The sequence below is a fragment of the Mustelus asterias genome, chromosome 5 (assembly GCF_964213995.1).
Source record: "Mustelus asterias chromosome 5, sMusAst1.hap1.1, whole genome shotgun sequence".
NCBI lineage: Eukaryota > Metazoa > Chordata > Chondrichthyes > Carcharhiniformes > Triakidae > Mustelus > Mustelus asterias.
In genome coordinates this window covers 125,278,123-125,300,161 of record NC_135805.1, presented here as the reverse complement: position 1 = coordinate 125,300,161, position 22,039 = coordinate 125,278,123, and the positions used below count along the sequence as shown (strand labels likewise).

Here is a 22,039-nt window from a genome sequence, read left to right as displayed (position 1 = left end):
TTTGGACACGGGTGAGGTCCCTGAGGATTGGAGGATAGCGAATGTGGTCCCATTGTTTAAGAAGGGTAGCAGGGATAACCCAGGAAATTATAGGCCGGTGAGCTTGACGTCCGTGGTAGGGAAGTTGTTGGAGAGGATTCTTAGAGACAGGATGTATGTGCATTTAGAACGGAACAATCTCATTAGTGACAGACAGCATGGTTTTGTAAGAGGGAGGTCGTGCCTTACAAATTTGGTGGAGTTTTTTGAGGAAGTGACAAAAACGGTTGATGAAGGAAGGGCCGTGGATGTCGTCTATATGGATTTCAGCAAGGCATTTGACAAAGTCCCACATGGCAGGTTGGTTAAGAAGGTTAAGGCTCATGGGATACAAGGAGAAGTGGCTCGATGGGTGGAGAACTGGCTTGGCCATAGGAGACAGAGGGTAGTGGTCGAAGGGTCTTTTTCCGGCTGGAGGTCTGTGACCAGTGGTGTTCCGCAGGGCTCTGTACTGGGACCTCTGCTATTTGTGATATATATAAATCATTTGGAAGAAGGTGTAACTGGTGTAATCAGCAAGTTTGCGGATGACACGAAGATGGCTGGAATTGCGGATAGCGAAGAGCATTGTCGGGCAATACAGCAGGATATAGATAGGCTGGAAAATTGGGCGGAGAGGTGGCAGATGGAATTTAATCCAGATAAATGCGAAGTGATGCATTTTGGAAGAAATAATGTAGGGAGGAGTTATACAATAAATGGCAGAGTCATCAGGAGTATAGAAACACAGAGGGACCTAGGTGTGCAAGTCCACAAATCCTTGAAGGTGGCAACAAATCCTTGAAGGTGACTGATTGAGAAGGTTAAAGTATATGGAAAGTTAGAGGGATTAGCGGGTAAAATATGTGGGGGTAGGGCCTGGGTGGGATTGTGGTCGGTGCAGACTCGATGGGCCGAATGGCCTCCTTCTGCACTGTGGGGTTTCTATGATTTCTATGAACACAGGTGGAGAAGGTGGTGAAGAAGGCATATGTTATGCTTGCCTTTTTAGGACGGGGTATAGAGTATAAAAGCTGGAGTCTGATGATGCAGCTGTATAGAACGCTGGTTAGGCCGCATTTGGAGTACTGCGTCCAGTTCTGGTCGCCGCACTACCAGAAGGACGTGGAGGCATTGGAGAGAGTGCAGAGAAGGTTTACCAGGATGTTGCCTGGTATGGAGGGTCTTAGCTATGAGGAGAGATTGGGTAGACTGGGGTTGTTCTCCTTGGAAAGACGGAGAATGAGGGGAGATCTAATAGAGGTATACAAGATTATGAAGGGTATAGATAGGGTGAACAGTGGGAAGCTTTTTCCCAGGTCGGAGGTGACGATCACGAGGGGTCACGGGCTCAAGCTGAGAGGGGCGAAGTATAACTCAGACATCAGAGGGACGTTTTTTACACAGAGGGTGGTGGGGGCCTGGAATGCGCTGCCAAGTAGGGTGGTGGAGGCAGGCACGCTGACATCGTTTAAGACTTACCTGGATAGTCACATGAGCAGCCTGGGAATGGAGGGATACAAACGATTGGTCTAGTTGGACCAAGGAGCGGCACAGGCTTGGAGGGCCGAAGGGCCTGTTTCCTGTGCTGTACTGTTCTTTGTTCTTTGTTCAGTTGATGCATTTTATATGGATTTTAGCAAGGCTTTTGACATGCTCCCACATGGGGGACTGATTGAGAAGGTTAAAGTATATGGAATTAAGGGAAACTTGGCGAGATGGATCAGAAACTGGCTTAGTAATAGTACACAAAGGGTAGTGATAGAAGGCTGTTCGAGTGACTGGAGGTCGGTTTACCTCAAGGATCAGTACTGGGACCCTTATTGTTTGTTATATGCATAAATGATATAAATGAAAATATGAGGGGAATGATGAGCAGGTTTGCAAACAACACCAAGATTGGTCGGGTGGTTAATAGTGAAGAAGATGGTTGTCGGTTACAGGAAGATATGGTTGGGTTGGTCAGATGGGCAGAGCAGTGGCAGATTGTATTTAGCTCTGATCAGTGTGAGGTGATGCTCTTTGTAAGAAGAACAGGATGTATTTAATGAATGGCAGGAGACTGGATCGCTCAGAATAACAGAGGTATCTTGGGGTATTTATTCACAGATCACTGAAGGAAACAGAGCACAGAGCAGTGAATAAGATCGTTAAGAAGCATCAGTCATTGTTTTGAGTATAGGAGCAAGGAGGTAATGTTGCAGTGCAGAGTGTTGGTTTTCACAGAGTCACAGATTACTACAGTACAGAAGAGGTCCTTCGGCCCATCAAGTCTGCACCAACGCATGAAATGCCCTGACCTGCCCACCTAATCCCACTTGCCAGCACTTGGCCCATAGCCTTGAATGTTATGGCGTGTCAAATACTCATCCAGGTACTTTTTAAAGGACATGAGGCATCCCGCCTTCACCACCCTCCCAGGCAGTGCATTCCAGATCGTCACCACCCTCTGAGTAAAAACATTTTTCCTCAAATCTCTCCAAAACCTCCCATCCCTCACTTTTAACTTGTGTCCCCTCGTAACTGACCCTTCAACTAAGGGGAACAGCTGCTCCCTATCCATCCTGTCCATGCCCTTCATAATCTTGAACACCTCAATCATAGAATCATAGAAACCCTACAGTGTAGAAAGAGGCCATTCGGCCCATCGAGTCTACACCGACCACAATCCCACCCAGGCCCTACCCCCATATATTTACCTGCTAATCCCTCTAACCTACCCATCTCAAGACACTAAGGGGCAATTTTAGCACGGCCAATCAACCTAACCCGCACATCTTTGGACTGTGGGAGGAAACCGGAGCACCCGGAGGAAACCCACGCAGACACGAGGAGAATGTGCAAACTCCACACAGACAGTGACCCAAGCCAGGAATCGAACCCAGGTCCCTGGAGCTGTGAAGCAGCAGTGCTAACCACTGTGCTACCGTGCCGCCCTTCTCCCAATCAGGTCGCCCCTCAGTCTTCCTGCTCCAATGAAAACAACCCAAGCTTATCCAACCTCTTTTCATAACTTAAATGTTCCATCCCAGGCAGCATCCTGGTGAATCACCTCTGTACCCCCTTCAGTGCATTCATGTCCTTCCTATAATGTGGCAACCAGAACTGCACACAGTACTCCAGCTGTGGCTTCATCAAAGTTCTATACAACTCCATCATGACCTCTCTGCTTTTGTAATCTATAGAAATCATAGAAACCCTACAGTACAGAAAGAGGCCATTCGGCCCATCGAGTCTGCACCGACCACAATCCCACCCAGGCCCTACCCCCATATCTCTACACCCATATCTCTATACCCCAATTGATAAAGGCCATTGAGTGTGCCATACGTCTTTTTCACCACCCTATTAACCTGCCTTTCTGCCTTCAGAGATCTATGGACAAACGCATCCCAGAACATCCCAGTGTCAGACCTTTCATATATACTTCCTTGTCAAATTACTCCTTCCAAAGTGCATCACCTCTCACTTTTCAGGGTTAAATTCCATCTGCCACTTATCTGCCCATTTGACCATCTTGTCTATATCTTCCTATAACCCAAGACACTCAACCTCACTGTTAACCACCCGGCCAATCTTTGTGTCTCGGCTAACTTACTGATCCTAACCGCCTCTCTCTCTCTCTCTCTCTCTCCCCCCCCCCCCCCACCACCACATAGTCATCTATGTCATTCACCACCATAGTCATCTATGTCATTCATATAAATGACGAACAATAGGGGGCCCAGCACGGATCCCTGTGGTACGCCACTAGTCACTGGCCTCCAGTCACTAAAGCAGCTGTCTATCACCACCCTCTCTCCTACCGTGAAGCAAATTATGTATCCACCTTGTCAGATCACCCTGTATCCCATGTGCATTAACCTTCTTAATAAGTCTCCCATGTGGGTTATGCCACAGCTGGCATACTGTGTGCAGTTCTGATAATCCCACTATAGGAAGGATGTGATTGTACTCGAGGGGGCACAGAGGGGATTTGCCAGGATGGTGTTTGGGATGGAGCATTTGAGCAAGAAAGAGAGATTAGATAGGCTTGGATTGTTTTCTTTAGAGCTGAGAAGCCCAAGGGGAGGACATGATTGAGGTGTATAAGATTATGAGGGGTATGGATGATGTGAGTACTAAGCAGCTGTTGTGGGGTCCATCACGAGGGGGCTTAGTTTCAGGGTAAGGGGCAGAAGATTCAGAGGGGATTTGAGAAAAAGCCTTTTCACTCAGAGGGGTATGGGAATCTGGAATGCACTGCCTGGTAAGGTTGTGAAGTCTCACAACACTAGGTTAAAGTCCAACAGGTTTATTTGGTAGCGCAAGCCACTAGCTTTCGGAGCACTGTTCCTTCATCAGGTGAGTGGGACTTCAGTTCACAAACAGGGCATATATAGACACAAACTCAATTTACAAAATAATGGTTGGAATGCGAGTCTTTGCAGGTAATCAAGTCTTAAAGGTACAGACAATGTGAGTGGAGAGAGGGTTCAGCACAGGTTAAAGACATGTGTATTGTCTCTGACCAGGACAGTTAGTGAGATTTTGCAAGCCCAGGCAAGTCGTGGGGGTTGCAGATAGTGTGACATGAACCCAAGATCCCGGCTGTCCTCAGGAGAACAGTGACCACGACACCACACAACCATAGAACCATAGAAAATTACAGCTCAGAAACAGGCCTTTTGGCCCTTCTTGTCTGTGCCGAACCATTTTATGCCTAGTCCCACTGACCTGCACTTGGACCATATCCCTCCACACCCCTCTCATCCATGAACCCGTCCAAGTTTTTCTTAAATGTTAAAAGCATTTACCACTTTATCCGGCAGCTCATTCCACACTCCCACCACTCTCTGCGTGAAGAAGCCCCCCCTAATATTCCCTTTAAACTTTTCTCCTTTCACCCTTAACCCATGCCCTCGGGTTTTTTTCTCCCCTAGCCTCAGCGGAAAAAGCCTGCTTGCATTCACTCTATCTATACCCATCAAAATCTTATACACCTCTATCAAATCTCCCCTCAATCTTCTACGCTCCAGGGAATAAAGTCCCAACCTATTCAATCTCTCTCTGTAACTCAGCTTCTCAAGTCCCGGCAACATCCTTGTGAACCTTCTCTGCACTCTTTCAATCTTATTTACATCCTTCCTGTAACTAGGTGACCAAAACTGTACACAATACTCCAAATTCGGCCTCACCAATGCCTTATACCAATCACCTTACCATAACACTCCAACTTTTATACTCGATACTCCGATTTATAAAGGCCAATGTACCAAAGGCACTCTTTACGACCCTATCCACCTGTGACGTCACTTTTAGGGAATTCTGTACCTGTATTCCCAGATCCCTCTGTTCAACTGCACTCTTCAGAGTCCTACCATTTACCCTGTACGTTCTACTTTGGTTTGTCCTTCCAAAGTGCAATATCTCACACTTGTCTGCGTTAAATTCCATGCCTGCCACTGCCACAGCAACCTCTGCAAGACGTGCCGGATCATCGACACGGATGCCATCATCTCACATGAGAACACCATCCACCAGGTACACGGTACACACACTTGCAACTCGGCCAACGTTGTCTACCTGATACACTGCAGGAAAGGATGTCCCGAGGCATGGAATATTGGGGAGACCATGCAGACGCTATGACAACGGATGAATGAACACCGCTCGACAATCACCAGGCAAGAATGTTCTCTTCCTGTTGGGGAGCACTTCAGCGGTCGCGGCTATTCGGCTTCTGATCTTCGGGTAAGCGTTCTCCAAGGCGGCCTTCACGACACACGACAACTCTGAGTCGCTGAACAGAGACTGATCGCCAAGTTCTGCACACATGAGGACGGCCTCAACCGGGATCTTGGGTTCATGTCACACTATCTGTAACCTCCACGACTTGCCTGGGCTTGCAAAATCTCACTAACTGTCCTGGCTGGAGACAATACACATCTCTCTAACCTGTGCTTAACCCTCGCTCCACTCACATTATCTGTATCCTTAAGACTTGATTACCTGCAAAGATACGCATTCCAACCATTATTTTATAAATTGAGTTTGTGTCTTTATATGCCCTGTTTGTGAACTGAAATCCCACTTACCTGATGAAGGAGCAGCGCTCTGAAAGCTCGTGGCTTGTGCTACCAAATAAACCTGTTGGACTTTAACCTGGTGTTGTGAGACTTCTTACTGTGTTTACCCCAGTCCAACACCGGCATCAAGGTTGTGAAGGCCAGAAGCCTTACAACATTTAAAAGTTATTTGGATGAGCACTTGAAATATCATAACTTTCAAGGATATGTGACAGTGCAGGAAAGTGGGAGTTATTTTTGGTTCAGACTCGATGGGCCAAAGGTCCTTTTCTGCGCTTTATGACTGGATAATTCTATGATGCGATGACTTCATGTTCACATTACTGCCCTAAGTGACACACAGCACAAGGGTCAATTGTGGAACCTTTCTGATCTATATGTGTAAGCTCCTCATTAAATTAATTCACCAAGAGACTGTACGCAAATGCAGTTTAACATAAACTTCTAAGCCTCAGTGCTTTTCATTTGCTTTTTTCTAATAATGGTGCATTTTATATTACACAGATCAGCTTGGGAAAAAGCATTTAATAATCCTCCAGGGATAAGGATTTGTGAAAATGTTTTCATTGTTCATTGTGCTGCATTTGGATGATGCTTCATGCAAAAGTTTAAAGCCAAATTAGATTCTCTTAATCCTCAGCAGAGCATTTTTGTTGGTAGCCTGACATCTGTGGATTGTTACACTGAGTTTGGATTAGTTTGGACTGAGTCCGAATAATTGCAATCAAGCTCAGGTCGTTGGGTGTATGTCAAGCTCTCAGAAATGAATCTTTTCTTTGTGTCTGAGGGCCAGTTTATGCTGAATGTTTTTGAATTGACTTTTAATTCAACAGAATTGTTACTGCTGAACGAGTCACTTTGAATCATGAGGATGAAAGGTTAAATTATGGTATTATTTGGAGTTGCTGTGTGAGTATAAGTGTGGATGTAATTATTTGTGTCGTGTACTGTGGGTGCAGATACCCTTTGATTGTGCTGCAGATTTCAAGTGCTCACAAGAAGAGCAATTTTGCCACCTTAATGTGTAATGAGAAAACTGTGATTGCTGACTGAGCAAAAATGCTGGATGGCAATATTTATGTTAATTAACTTTAAATTAGCTTCTGTTATTGATATTGCTAGTCAGGGATACAATTTCTACCTTAAATAATAGAACTTATCTTCTGAGGAGGATTAAGTTTATTTCTTGAAGTCAAGTTGAGAATTCCTAATATCAGCCTCCCCAGAAGAAGAGAGAATACATTTCTGTATTGAGGATATATTGGAAAGAAAATCACTTCAGAAAAATCTGTCAGTGTACATCGTGACTGATAGCTAGCTAACAGCCTGATCAGAGATCAGGAATCTATTTGTCTGAATGGCCTTTGACTCTAACAACTTCGTAAGTGTGTTGTGAAGAGGGAGCTCACGTTTTTCATGATGGGGTAAGGAGAAAATTTAAAATTTGAAAATAAAAAGATAAGTTACAATGCCAGAAATATGTTAATAAGTGTGAATATGAATGTTGCAAATCTGTGTTCATGCTTCATTATTTTTTGTACTGGGGTTGGGTTGAAAGTAACTGAGACAATTATTCCTTCTCTTTGGTTGGAAGCCATTTATTTCCTTTTAATTCATTCTTCTATAACTGCTGTTTACTCCAGCCTCAGATATTATCTGAAGGGATCTTCAGTTTCAGACTGGCAGTGACTTTGAAAACTGGCAGTTAGTTTGGATTTTGCTAATTAGTAAAGCTAATCAATCACTGCTGATTATCTTGTTTTACTTCATCTAAAATGGATCAACTTGAATGAGAGTTGCAGTATTCTGCATTGATTTGGATTTATCTAAAAGGAATCAAAAGAATGTTGCTGTCAAAATAACAATGAAGCTAATGGTGTGTGAATGCATAAATGCCATCGCAACTTCAGGTGACAAGTAGATCCACAATTCAGGAAAGTGTCTGCCCCCACCTAGAGCTTTGTGAAGTGACAACTTAGTGACTGCCTTGCCATTGTCATGCATTGAATGTTATGAAGTTGCTGTATTTACCAGCTGCAGTTATTTAGGGCTCATAATGACAAAACTTAATAATGTAATAATTGTCAATAACTTGCCAATCAACTGCAAGCACTGAAATTGAACCATTACACCGGGAAGCAAAATACCAAGGAAAACACTGACCAGCTACTTGAAGTAAAAAAAAATGAAAAGTAGACTTCCTTCACCTTGGCATCAAGTTCCCACTTTCACCAAATTCCTTTCTGTGGTACACACATCCAGCTGACTCAGTTAACTGACAGTTTCTGATAACTAGGTAGCTTAACTAGTTTGTAGTTTCATTTATAAACTTCAATTGTAAATGTTAAATAAATTTCAGTTTAAGGAATAGTCATCGGAGAGACTGTACTTGCACTAAATTCTGGACTGTAGCATACTGTTTACGAAGCATTCCTTTTACAAAACTCCGTGTACCACACTCTGCAATAGCCCAATGCCCTATTGCAGTGAAATCTGCCCGATTAAAGCTGCAAACAATCCACAGAGAAATTTTGGGTAAATGACTTTATATTTTGTTTTTACGTTTTGTTCAAATCTTGAACAGCAACCATGGGTTAATGTTGATTTTAATAAATATATAACATTTGAAACCTACACTACTGTGATCTAACCTTCATAGGTCAGAATAACAACAGTTATAAGAATCATAGAATCCCTACAGTACAGAAGGAAGCCATTCGGCCCATCGAGTCTGTACCGACCATAATCCCACCCAGGCCCTATTCCCATAACACATTTACTCTGCTGATGCCCCGACACCAGAATCAACTTTAGCATGGTCAATCAACCTTAACCCGCACATCTTTGAACTGTGGGAGGAAACCGGAACACCTGGAAGAAACCCATGCAGACACGGGGAGAATGTGCAAACTCCACACAGGCAGTGACCAAAGCCGGGAATCTAACCCGGGTCCCTGGAGATTGGCATTACTGAAAAAGTAAAGATTTGTAATGCCAAGGGGAATGCATTGAAAAAGACATAAAATGTTAAGTGGAACTGAAACTTGCTACTTTTCTGTGGGCTTTGCACTGAAGTACAGTCATTAATTCAGAAACATCCTGGGTATATAGTGATTGGTGAGAATGCTGAAGAATAATATTAACATAATCAATGGGTGCGTTCACGCGGAGCTCAGATTTTTGTCATTAGCTCAGGTTAATGTGAGCTGTAAAGAGGACACAAAGTGGTTGCAAATGGACATGGGCAGCTTAAGTGCGTGGGCAACAAGATTGCAGATGGAGTATAATGTGGGGAAGTGTTCGGTTATTCACTTGGATCATAACCCCACCCGTGTGTGTTGTAATCCTATTTTCTAGCACTTGGTCCGTAGCCTTGTATGCTATGGCGTTTCAAGTGCTCATCTAAATGCTTCTAAAATGTTGTGGGGCTTCCTGTCTCTACCAAAGAAATTGCTGGGCTTCTAACAGAAATCTTTGTTTCTTCATTGGACACAGGTGAGGTCCCAGAGGATTGGAGGATAGCAAATGTGGTCCCGTTATTTAAGAAGGGTAGCAAGGATAACCCGGGTAATTATAGGCCAGTGAGCTTGACGTCCGTGGTAGGGAAATTGTTGGAGAAGAGTCTTAGAGATAGGATCGATACACATTTAGAACTGAATAGTCTCATTAGCGATAGACAACATGGTTTTGTACGAGGGAGGTCATGCCTCACAAATTTGGGTGAGTTTTTTGAGGAGGTGACAAAAATGATTGACGAGGGAAGGGCCGTGGATGTCATCTACATGGATTTTAGTAAAGCATTTGACAAAGGTCCCTCATGGCAAGCTGGTGCAAAAGGTTAAATCTCACGGGATCAAAGGTGAACTAGCTAGATGGGTACAGAACTGGCTTGGCCAGTGGAGGGGTCTTTTTCTGATTGGAGGTCTGTGACTAGTGGTGTTCCACAGGGCTCTGTACTGGGACCTCTGCTGTTTGTGATATATATAAATGATTTGGAGGTTGATGTAGCTGGTCTGATTAGTAAGTTTGTGGACGACACAAAGATTGCTGGAGTTGCAGGTAGTGATGAACATTGTCAGAGAATACAGCAGGATATAGATAGGCTGGAAAATTGGGCGGAGAAATGGCAGATGGAATTTAATCCAGATAAATGCGAAGTGATGCATTTTGGTAGATCTAATGCGGGGAGAGCTATACAATAAATGGCAGAACCATCAGGAGTATAGACACACAGAGGGGTCTGGGTGTGCAAGTCCACAGATCCTTAAAGGTGGCAGGACAGGTGGAAAAGATGGTGAAGAAGGCATATGGCATGCTTGCCTTTATTGGATGGGGCATAGAGTATAAAAGTTGGCAGATGATGCTGCAGTTATATAGAACTTTGGTTAGGCCACATTTAGAATACTGCGTCCAGTTCTGGTCACCACACTACCAGAAGGACGTGGAAGCTTTGGAGAGAGTGCAGAAAAGGTTTACCAGGATGTTGCCTGGTATGGAGGGTATTAGCTATGAGGTGAGATTGAGTAAACTAGGGTTGTTCTCCCTGGAAAGACGGAGGTTGAGGGGCGACCTAACAGAAGTTTCTAAAATTATGAAGGGCATAGATAGGGTGAACAGTTGGAAGCTTTTTCCCAGGTCAGAAATGACAAACACAAGGGGTCACAAGTTCAAGGTAAGGGGGGCAAGGTTCAATACAGATATGCGGGGGACGTATTTTACACAGAGGGTGGTGGGGGTCTGGAATGCACTACCAAGCAAGGTGGTTGAGGCAGACACACGAGGATCATTTAAGACTTATCTAGATAGCCACATGAACAGACTGGGAATAGAGGGATACAAACAAATGGTCTAGTTAGGAACACATGATCGGTGCAGGCTTGGAGGGCCGAAGGGCCTGTTCCTGTGCTGTATTGTTCTTTTTACCACACTTTTAGGCAGTGAGTTCCAGATTCCCATCACCTTCTGAATGAAAACATTTTTCCTCAAATTCCTTCTAAATTTCCTGCCCTGACCTTAAATCTATGCTATGCCCCCCTTGTTATTGACCCCTTTCCTAAGAATCACAGAATCACACAGTGGAGAGGAGACCCTTCAGCACATCGAGTCTGCAACAACACGTGAGAAACACCTAACCTACCTACCTGATCCCATTTACCAGCCTTGAATGTTATGGATGCTAGGGGGAAAAGTTTCTTCCTATCTATTCTATGTATATCCCTCATAATTTTATGCACTGTCTCTGAATTATCCAACACTTCGTATTGGATGAGCAGAAATTTCCTCCAGCTAAGTATTGAGCTGACATTTTCAATCTATACCACCAACTCCATCCCTCTATGAATCCCTACAGTACAGAAAGAGGCCATTCGGCCCATCGAGTCTGCACCGACCACAATTCCACCCAGGCCCTACCCCCATATCCCTACATATTTTACCCACTAATCCCTCTAACCTACGCATCTCAGGACACTAAGGGCAATTTTAGCATGGCCAATCAACCTAACCCGCACATCTTTGGACTGTGGGAGGAAACCGGAGTACCCGGAGGAAACCCACGCAGACACGAGGAGAATGTGCAAACTCCACACAGACAGTGACCCAAGCCAGGAATCGAACCCAGGTCCCTGGAGCTGTGAAGCAGCAGTGCTAACCACTGTGCTACCGTGACTGAGGAAGAGTCATATGAACTTCACAGATGCTGCCAGAATGTAGAATCAACCATAGAACCATAGAATCCTTACAGTGCAGAAGGAGGCCATTTGGCCCATTAGGTCTGCAGCAACTCTCTGAAAGAACACTATCCCCATAACCCCATGCATTTACAAACAAAGAAATAAAGTAACAAAGAAAAGTACAGCTCAGGAACAGGCCCTTCGGCCCTCCAAGCTGGCGTCAATCATGATGCCATCCTTAACTAAAACCGTGTGCGCTTAGCGAGTCCGTATCCTTTCATTCCCATCCTATTCATGTATTCGTCTAGTTGCCCCTGAAATGCCGCTATTGTACCTGCTCCCACCACCTCCCCGGACAGCGTGTTCAGACATTCATCACCCTCTGTGTAAAAAAACCTGCCTCGCACATCTCCTCTCAACTTTTCCCCACGCACCTTAAACTACGTTCCCTAGTACTTGATTTTTCGACCCGAGGAAAGAGCATCTGACTATCCACTCTGTCCATGCCACTCATAATTTTGTAAACCTCTATCAGGTCACCCCCTCAACCTCCGTCGTTCCAGTGAGAACAAACCAAGTTTATCCAACCTCTCCTCATAGCTAATACCCTCCAGACCAGGCAACATCCTGGTAAACCTCTTCTGTACCCTCTCCAAAGCATCCACATCCTCCTGGCAGTGTGGTGATCAGAATTGTACACAATATTCCAAATTAGGCCTAATTAAGGTTCTGTACGGCTGCAGCATGACCTGCGAATTTTTATACTCAATGCCCCGACCAATGAAGACAAGCATGCCATATGCCTCCTTGACTACCTTATTCACCTGCGTTGCCACTTTCAGTGATTGGTGGACATGTCCACCCAGACCTCTCTGCCTGTCAATACTCTGAAGGGTGCTACCATTTACTGTATAATTCCTACATGCATTGGACCTTCCAAAATGCATTATCTCACACTTGTACGGATTAAACTCCATCTGCCATTTCTCCACCCAACTCTCCAACCAGACTATGTCTTGCTGTATCCTCTGAGAATCCTCTTCACTATCCGCAACTCCACCAATTTGTGTGTCGTCTGCGAACTTACTAATCAGACCAGCTACATTTTCCTCCAAAGAAAGAAACTTAAGCAAGGAGTAAGGAGGGCTAAAAGGGGTCACGAAAAAGCATTGGCCAGCAGGATTAAGGAAAATCCCAAGGCTTTTTATACAAATGTAAAGAGCAAGAGAGTAGCCAGGGAGAGGGTTGGCCCACTCAAGGACAAGGGAGCGAATCTGTGCGTGGAGCCAGAGGAAATGGGCGAGGTATTAAATGAGTACTTTGCGTCAGTATTCACCAAAGAGAAGGACTTGGTGGATGATGAGTCTGGGAAAGGATGTGTAGACAGTTTGACTCATGTTGAGATCAAAAAGGAGGAGGTATTGGGATTCTTGAGAAACGTTAAGGTAGACAAGTCCCCAGGGCCTGATGGGATATACCCCAGAATACTGAGAGGGGCAAGAGAGGAAATTGCTGGGGCCTTAAAAGAACATAGAACATAGAACAGTACAGCACAGAACAGGTCCTTCGGCCCACGTTGTTGTGCCGAGCTTTGTCTGAAACCCAGATCAAGCTATTTCCTCCCTATCATCCTGAAGTACTCCATGTGCCTATCCAATAGCTTCTTAAATGTTCCTAAAGTTTCTGACTCCACGATCCCTGCAGGCAGTCCATTCCACACCCCAACCACTCTGAGTAAAAAAACCTACCTCGGACATCCTTCCTATATCTCCCACCATGAACCCTATAGTTATGCCCCCTAGTTACCGCTCCATTCACCCGAGGAAATAGTCTTTGAACGTTCACTCTATCTATCCCCCTCATCATCTTATAAACCTCTATCAAGTCTCCTCTCAACCTCCTCCGCTCCAAAGAGAAAAGCCCAAGTTCCCTCAACCTTTCCTCATAAGACCTACCCTCCAAACCAGGCAGCATCCTGGTAAATCTCCTTTGCACTCTTTCCAGTGTCTCCACATCCTTCTTATAGTGAGGTGACCAGAACTGCACACAATATTCCAAATGTGGTCTCACCAAGGTCCTGTACAGTTGCAGCATAACCCCACGGCTCTTAAACTCAAACCCCCTGTTAATGAACGCCAACACACTATAGACCTTCTTCACGGCTCTATCCACTTGAGTGGCAACCTTCAGAGATCTATGGATATGAACCCCAAGATCTCTCTGTTCCTCCACATTCTTCAGAACCCTACCTTTGACCCTGTAATCCACACTTAAATTTGTCCTACCAAAATGAATCACCTCGCATTTGTCAGGGTTAAACTCCATTTGCATTTTTCAGCCCAGCTCTGCATCCTATCTATATCTCTTTGCAGCCTACAACAGCTCTCCACCTCATCCACTACCCCACCAATCTTGGTGTCATCAGCAAATTTACTGATCCACCCTTCAGCCCCCTCCTCCAAGTCATTTATAAAAATGACAAATAGCAGAGGACCAAGCACTGATCCCTGTGGCACTCTGCTGGTAACCGGTTTCCAGTCCGATAATTTTCCATCCACCACCACCCTCTGTCTTCTGTTAGATAGCCAGTTACGTATCCAATCGGCCAAACTTCCCTCTATCCCACACATCCTTACTTTCTTCATAAGCCAACCATGGGGGACTTTATCAAACGCCTTACTAAAAATCCATGTATATGACATCAACTGCACTTCCTTCATCTACATACTTAATTACCTCCTCAAACAATTCTATCAAATTTGTGAGGCAAGACTTGCCCTTCACAAATCCGTGCTGACTATCCCGGATTAAGCTGCATAAGAACATAAGAACATAAGAAATAGGAGCAGGAGTAGGCCATCTAGCCCCTCGAGCCTGCCCCGCCATTCAATAAGATCATGGCTGATCTGACGTGGATCAGTACCACTTACCCGCCTGATCCCCATAACCCTTAATTCCCTTACCGATCAGGAATCCATCCATCCGCACTTTAAACATATTCAGCGAGGTAGCCTCCACCACCTCAGTGGGCAGAGAATTCCAGAGATTCACCACCCTCTGGGAGAAGAAGTTCCTCCTCAACTCTGTCTTAAACCGACCCCCCTTTATTTTGAGGCTGTGTCCTCTAGTTTTAACTTCCTTACTAAGTGGAAAGAATCTCTCCGCCTCCACCCTATCCAGCCCCCGCATTATCTTATAAGTCTCCATAAGATCCCCCCTCATCCTTCTCAACTCCAACGAGTACAAACCCAATCTCCTCAGCCTCTCCTCATAATCCAAACCCCTCATCTCCGGTATCAACCTGGTGAACCTTCTCTGCACTCCCTCCAATGCCAATATATCCTTCCTCATATAAGGGGACCAATACTGTACACAGTATTCCAGCTGCGGCCTCACCAATGCCCTGTACAGGTGCATCAAGACATCCCTGCTTTTATATTCTATCCCCCTCGCAATATAGGCCAACATCCCATTTGCCTTCTTGATCACCTGTTGTACCTGCATGGCTTTAAATTGAGGGGGGGTAGTTATAGAACCGATGTCAGGGGTAGGTTCTTTACCCAGAGGGTGGTGAGGGATTGGAATGCCCTGCCAGCATCAGTAGTAAATGCGCCTAGTTTGGGGGCGTTTAAGAGATCCGTAGATAGGTTCATGGACGAAAAGAAATTGGTTTAGGTTGGAGGGTCACAGTTTTTTTTTAACTGGTCGGTGCAACATCGTGGGCCGAAGGGCCTGTTCTGCGCTGTAATGTTCTATGTTCTATGTTCTATGACTGCATCTTTCTAAATGGTCGTAAATCCTATCCCTGAGGACCTTTTCCATCAACTTACCGACCACCGAAGTAAGACTAACCGGCCTATAATTACCCGGGTCATTTCTATTCCCTTTCTTAAACAGAGGAACCACATTCGCCACTCTCCAGTCCTCTGGCACCACCCCCGTGGACAGTGAGGACGCAAAGATCAATGCCAAAGGCTCTGCCAACTCATCCCTTGCCTCCCAAAGAATCCTAGGATATATTTCATCAGGCCCAGGGGACTTATCAACTTTCAGTTTATTCAAAATTGCTAGTACATCTTCCCTCCGAACATCTACTTCCTCCAGTCTATCAGCCTGTGACACCCTCTTTTCCTCAAAAACATGGCCCCTCTCCTTGGTGAACACTGAAGAAAAGTATTCATTCATCACCTCTCCTATCTCTTCTGACTCCATGCACAAATTCCCACTGCCGTCCTTGACCGGCCCCAACCTCACCCTAGTCATTCTTTTATTCCTCACATAAGAGTAAAAAGCCTTGGGGTTTTCCTTGATCCGACCCACCAAGGACTTCTCATGCCCCCTCCTAGCTCTCCTAAGCCCCTTTTTCAGCTCATTTCTTGCCAACTTGTAACCCTCCTTGTTTTCTCAAACTTACATATGCTTCCTTCTTCCTCTTGACAAGACATTCCACCTCTTTTGTGAACCATGGTTCCCTCACTCGGCCATTTCCTCTCTGCCTGGCAGGGACATACCTATCAATGATATCCGGGAAATTATCGGCCAGTAAGTTTGACGTCGGTGGTGGGCAAGTTATTGGAAGGTGTGATAAGGGATAGGATCTACAAATATTTGGATAGACAGGGACTTATTAGGGAGAGTCAACATGGCTTTGTGCGTGGTAGGTCATGTTTGACCAATCTATTAGAGTTTTTCGAGGAGGTTACCAGGAAAGTGGGTGAAGGGAAGGCGGTGGATGTTGTCTACCTGGATTTCAGCAAGGCCTTTGACAAGGTCCCTCATGGGAGGTTAGTTAGGAAGGTTCAGTCGCTGGGTATACATGGGGAGGTAGTAAATTGGATAAGACACTGGCTCAATGGAAGAACACAGTAAGACGTTTAACAACACCAGGTTAAAGTCCAACAGGTTTATTTGGTAGCAAAAGCCACACAAGCTTTCGGAGCTCTAACTTAGAGCTCCGAAAGCTTGTGTGGCTTTTGCTACCAAATAAACCTGTTGGACTTTAACCTGGTGTTGTTAAACTTCTTACTGTGTTTACCCCAGTCCAACGCCGGCATCTCCACATCAATGGAAGAAGCCAGAGAGTGGTTGTGGAGGATTGCTTCTCTGAGTGGAGGCCTGTGACTAGTGGTGTGCCGCAGGGATCGGTGTTGGGTCCATTGTTGTTTGTCATCTATATCAATGATCTGGATGATAATGTGGTAAATTGGATCAGCAGGTTTGCTGATGATACAAAGATTGGAGGTGGAGTGGACAGTGAGGAAGGTTTTCAAAGCTTGCAGAGGGATTTGGACCAACTAGAAAAATGGGCTGAAAAATGGCAAATGGAATTTAACGCAGACAAGTGTGAGATATTGCACTTTGGAAGGACAAACCAAAGAAGAATGTACAGGGTAAATGGTAGGACTCTGAAGAGTGCAGTTGAACAGAGGGATCTGGGAATACAGGTACAGAATTCCCTAAAAGTGACGTCACAGGTAAAGAGTGCCTTTGGTACATTGGCCTTTATAAATCGGAGTATCGAGTATAAAAGTTGGAGTGTTATGGTAAGGTTATATAAGGCATTGGTGAGGCCGAATTTGGAGTATTGTGTACAGTTTTGGTCACCTAGTTACAGGAAGGATGTAAATAAGATTGAAAGAGTGCAGAGAAGGTTCACAAGGATGTTGCCGGGACTTGAGAAGCTGAGTTACAGAGAGAGATTGAATAGGTTGGGACTTTATTCCCTGGAGCGTAGAAGATTGAGGGGAGATTTGATAGAGGTGTATAAGATTTTGATGGGTATAGATAGAGTGAATGCAAGCAGGCTTTTTCCGCTGAGGCTCGGGGAGAAAAAAACCAGAGGGCATGGGTTAAGGGTGAAAGGAGAAAAGTTTAAAGGGAATATTAGGGGGGGCTTCTTCACACAGAGAGTGGTGGGAGTGTGGAATGAGCTGCCGGATAAAGTGGTAAATGCTACCACTTTGGTCACAAATGGTCACTTTTAACATTTAAGAAAAACCTGGACGGGTTCATGGATGAGAGGGGTGTGGAGGGATATGGTCCAAGAGCAGGTCAGTGGGACTAGGCATAAAATGGTTCGGCACAGACAAGAAGGGCCAAAAGGCCTGTTTCTGAGCTGTAATTTCTATGGTTCTATGGTTTTCTAAGGACACGCAGTATTGGTTCCTTGAAAAAGTTCCACTTTTCATTAGTGCCTTTGCCTGACAATTTTTGTTCTCATCCTATGCTTCCTAATTCCCGCCTGATTGCATCATAATTACCTCTCCCCCAATTGTAAACTATGCCCTGCCGCATGGCCCTCTCCCTCTCCATTGCAATAACAAAAGACACCGAATTGTGGTCACTATCTCCAAAGTGCTCTCCCACAACCAAATCCAACACTTGGCCCGGTTCATTTCCCATTACCAAATCCAATGTGGCCCCACCTCTTGTCGGCTTATCCACATATTGTGTCAGGAACCCCTCCTGCACACACTGCACAAAAACTGCCCCATCCGAACTCTTCGACCTATAAAGGCTCCAATCAATATTTGGAAAGTTAAAGTCCCCCATGACAACTACCCTGTGACCTCCACACCTATCCATAATCTGCTTAGCAATTTCTTGCTCCACATCTCTATTACTATTTGGGGGCCTATAGTAAACTCCTAACAACGTGACCGCTCCTTTCCTATTCCTAACCTCAGCCCATATTACCTCTGTAGGCAGATCCCCTTCGAAATGCCTTTCTGCAGCCGTTACACTCTCCTTGATTAACAGTGCCACTCCTCCACCTCTTTTACCAGCTACCCTACACTTACTGAAACATCTATACCCCGGAACTTCCAACAACCATTCCTGTCCTTGTTCTACCCATGTCTCCGTAATGGCCACAACATCGTAGTCCCAAGTGCCAATCCACACCCCAAGTTCACCTACCTTATTTCGGATGCTCCTTGCATTGAAGTAGACACATTTCAACCCACCTTCTTGTCTGCTGGTACCCACCTTTGACCATGATACCCTTCCCAGTACCTCACTACACTCACTGACCTCCGGACTACAACTCCTTTTCCCATCCCCCTGACAAATTAGTTTAAACCCCCCCGAAGAGCTGAAGCAAATTTCCCTCCCAGGATATTGGTGCCCCTCTGGTTCAGGTGCACCCCGTCCTGTTGGTACAGGTCCCACCTTCCCCAGAAAGTGTTCCAATTATCCACATAGCTGAAACCCTCCCTCCTACACCATCCCTGCATCCATGTGTTTAACTGCACTCTCTCCCGGTTCCTCAACCTGTTATCCCGTGGCACCGGCAATACACCAGAGATGACAATCTGTTTTGTCCTGGCTCTCAGCTTCCACCCTAGCTCCCTGAATTCCTGTTTTAAATCCCCGTCCCCTCTCTTACCTATGTCTTTGGTGCCTTGAGAGAAATCTTTGTATCCTCACTGGCTCCAGGGGAGGTCATGATGTGGAGATGCCGGCGTTGGACTGGGGTAAACACAGTAAGAAGTTTAATAACACCAGGTTAAAGTCCAACAGGTTTATTTGGTAGCAAATGCCACTAGCTTTCGGAGCACTGCCCCTACGTCAGGTGGAGTGGAGATCTGCTCACAAACAGGGCACACAGAGACACAAACTCAATTTACAGAATAATGATTGGAATGCAGTCTTTACAGATAATCAAGTCTTCAAGGTACAAACAATGTGAGTGGAGAGAGCATTAAGCACAGGTTAAAGAGATGTGTATTGTCTCCAGACAGGACAGCCAGGGAGATTCTGCAAGTCCAGGCAAGCTGTGGGGGTTACAGATAGTGTGACATGAACCCAAGATCCCGGGATTTTGGAAATCCTGGGAAATGTTGCAGCTTAATAGAACCTTAGTTAGGCCACACTTGGAATATAGTGTCCAATTCTGGTCACCACTACCAGAAGGATGTGGAGGCTTTGGAGAGGGTACAGAAAAGATTTACCAGGATGTTGCCTGGTATGGAGGGCATTAGCTATGAGGAGAAGTTGGAGAAACTTGGTTTGTTCCCATTGGAACGATGGAAGTTGAGAGGTGACCTGATGGAAGTCTACAAGATTATGAGAAGCATGGACATTGCGGATAGTCAGAAGCTTTTTCCCAGGGTGGAAGAGTCAATTACGAGGGGGCACAGGTTTAAAGTGCGAGGGGCAAGGTTTAAAGGAGATGTACAAGGCAGATTTTTTGCACAGAGAGTAGTGGGTGCCTGGAACTCGTTGCCGGGGAGGTCGTGGAAGCGGACACGGTAGTGACTTTTAAGGGGCGTCTTGACAAATACATGAATAGAATGGGAATAGAGGGATATGGTCCCCGGAAGGGTAGAGGGTTTTAGTTCAGTCGGGCAATATGGTCGGTGCAAGCTTGGAGGGCTGAAGGGCCTGTTCCTGTGCTGTAATTTTCTTTGTTCTTTGTTCAAATCATTTATATATACTGCGGACAACAAAGGTCCCAGAACTGATCCCTGTGGAACACCGCTCGTCACAGCCTTCCATTCAGAGAAGCACCCCTCTATTGCTACCCTCTGTCTTCTATGGCCAAACCATTTACTAGGGCTAATGCCGCTAATCTACGTATCTTTGGACACAAAGGGGTAATTTACCCCTTTGCTGGGAATAGCTGAGATCCCAGCATTGATTGCTGTGGTACCTCACTCGTCACTGCCTGCCATTTGGAAAGAGACCCATTTATTTCTACTCTTTTTTTCTGTCTGCCAACCATTTTTCTATCCATCTCAATACACTACCCCCAATCCCACATACTTTATTTTCCATGCTAGTCTTTTATGTGGGACTTTGTCAAAAGCCTTCTGAAGGTCCAAATAAGCCACATCGACTGGCTCCCCTTCATCAACTCTACAAGTTACATCCTCAAAGAATTCCAGTAGATTTGTCAAGCATGATTTGCAGGATTCGAACACTCCAATACAGTTCTGAGGGAAAGCTGTGCTGTCAGCAGTGCTATGTTTCAGATGGGATATTGAACCAAGGCACTTGGTGCTCTCAGCTTGATGCTAATCAACTGCTGAAGTTATTGTCCCTGCCAATATTTCTCATTTCACCATAAAATAGCTTAACTGATCATTGTCACGTTGGCTGCTTGTGTGAGTTTGCTGGGTGCAACTTGGTTGTTGTCTTTCCAACATCACAACAGTAATAATACAAAAATACTTATGAGCTTTAAAGCACTTTGAGATTTACGGAAGGCACTATATAAATGTAGGTTTTTCTTTACTGAGTGTTTTCAGTTTACTCTCATAAGACTTGGGATATTAATTTAGATTATGGATGGCCTGACACTAATGGTGAACTGTTTACAATTTCAATTCATGCTGCTGAAGGAATGTTAACATTTGATGTATTAACCAATGGTAACTAATAATAAAACAGTTCCTGCAGAGTGAAACAGATCAGTGACTTGCCAATTCAATTCTAACCTGAGCGAGATCATCCAGCCATACCACATCATTTAGTTGGAGGGAAGTTGCTGATTTCTATTGGGTTGAGTAATTCCAGCATATATTGCACTCACCATTGACTTTTACCTGGGTCATATTCAGTTTATGGAATTATTCAAGTCCAGTAAGAAGTCTCACAACACCAGGTTAAAGTCCAACACATTTATTTGGCACTAGCTTTCGGAGTCCACAGCCACATCATCATCAATGGAATGTATTTAAGGGAGAGGTGTCATTTTAATTTTGTTGGTAGAAGAGCCACATTGCCCAGCCCTCACAACTGAATATAAATCTTTAAATTATCAGCCTGTTGTCCTCAGCTTTACATGTGGATTTTGCCACTTTTTAACCTCTTGAATGTCTCTGTGTGTGTTTGAGCTGTCTAGTGTCTTACCAGCACCAGTCCTTTAGTGTGTAAGCATCATAAGCAGGAAGTGTTACCAAGCTAATCAAGTGAATAGTGAATCATTGCTGAACATGATTCTGTTCTCATGCAAGATCCACAAATGTGCTGTTTATGGCAGGTCTTGTTCTTTTGTTTTAACTACTCTCCAACTTTATTTTAACAAAGGCCTTTTGTTTTAACTACTCCCCAAGCCAGGGGGTTGAGGTGAACTGGAGCTCCCTAATTGCTGCTGCAGTTGAAACCAGCTACTACAGGCAGACCAGAAATGAAACTGGTGTCCACTTAGACTTCACAGTGAGCCAAGAACTGAACTTAGCCAAATATTCTGTTGTCATCAATAGCTACTTTTGCTCAAATACTTGAATGAAAAAAAATCACATGATCTTTTGTAATCTTTTGTAATCATTTTGAGTT

At 44.9% G+C, this 22,039-nt stretch overlaps 1 protein-coding gene across 1 annotated transcript in view; it reads left to right on the top strand.

Moving 5' to 3' along the window:
* LOC144494018 (regulating synaptic membrane exocytosis protein 1-like) overlaps positions 1-22,039 on the top strand; it is a gene marked incomplete at its 3' end in the record, with an annotated part of 567,179 nt that overhangs the window by 69,404 nt on the left and 475,736 nt on the right. The gene's annotated exons all lie outside the window — the stretch shown is intronic.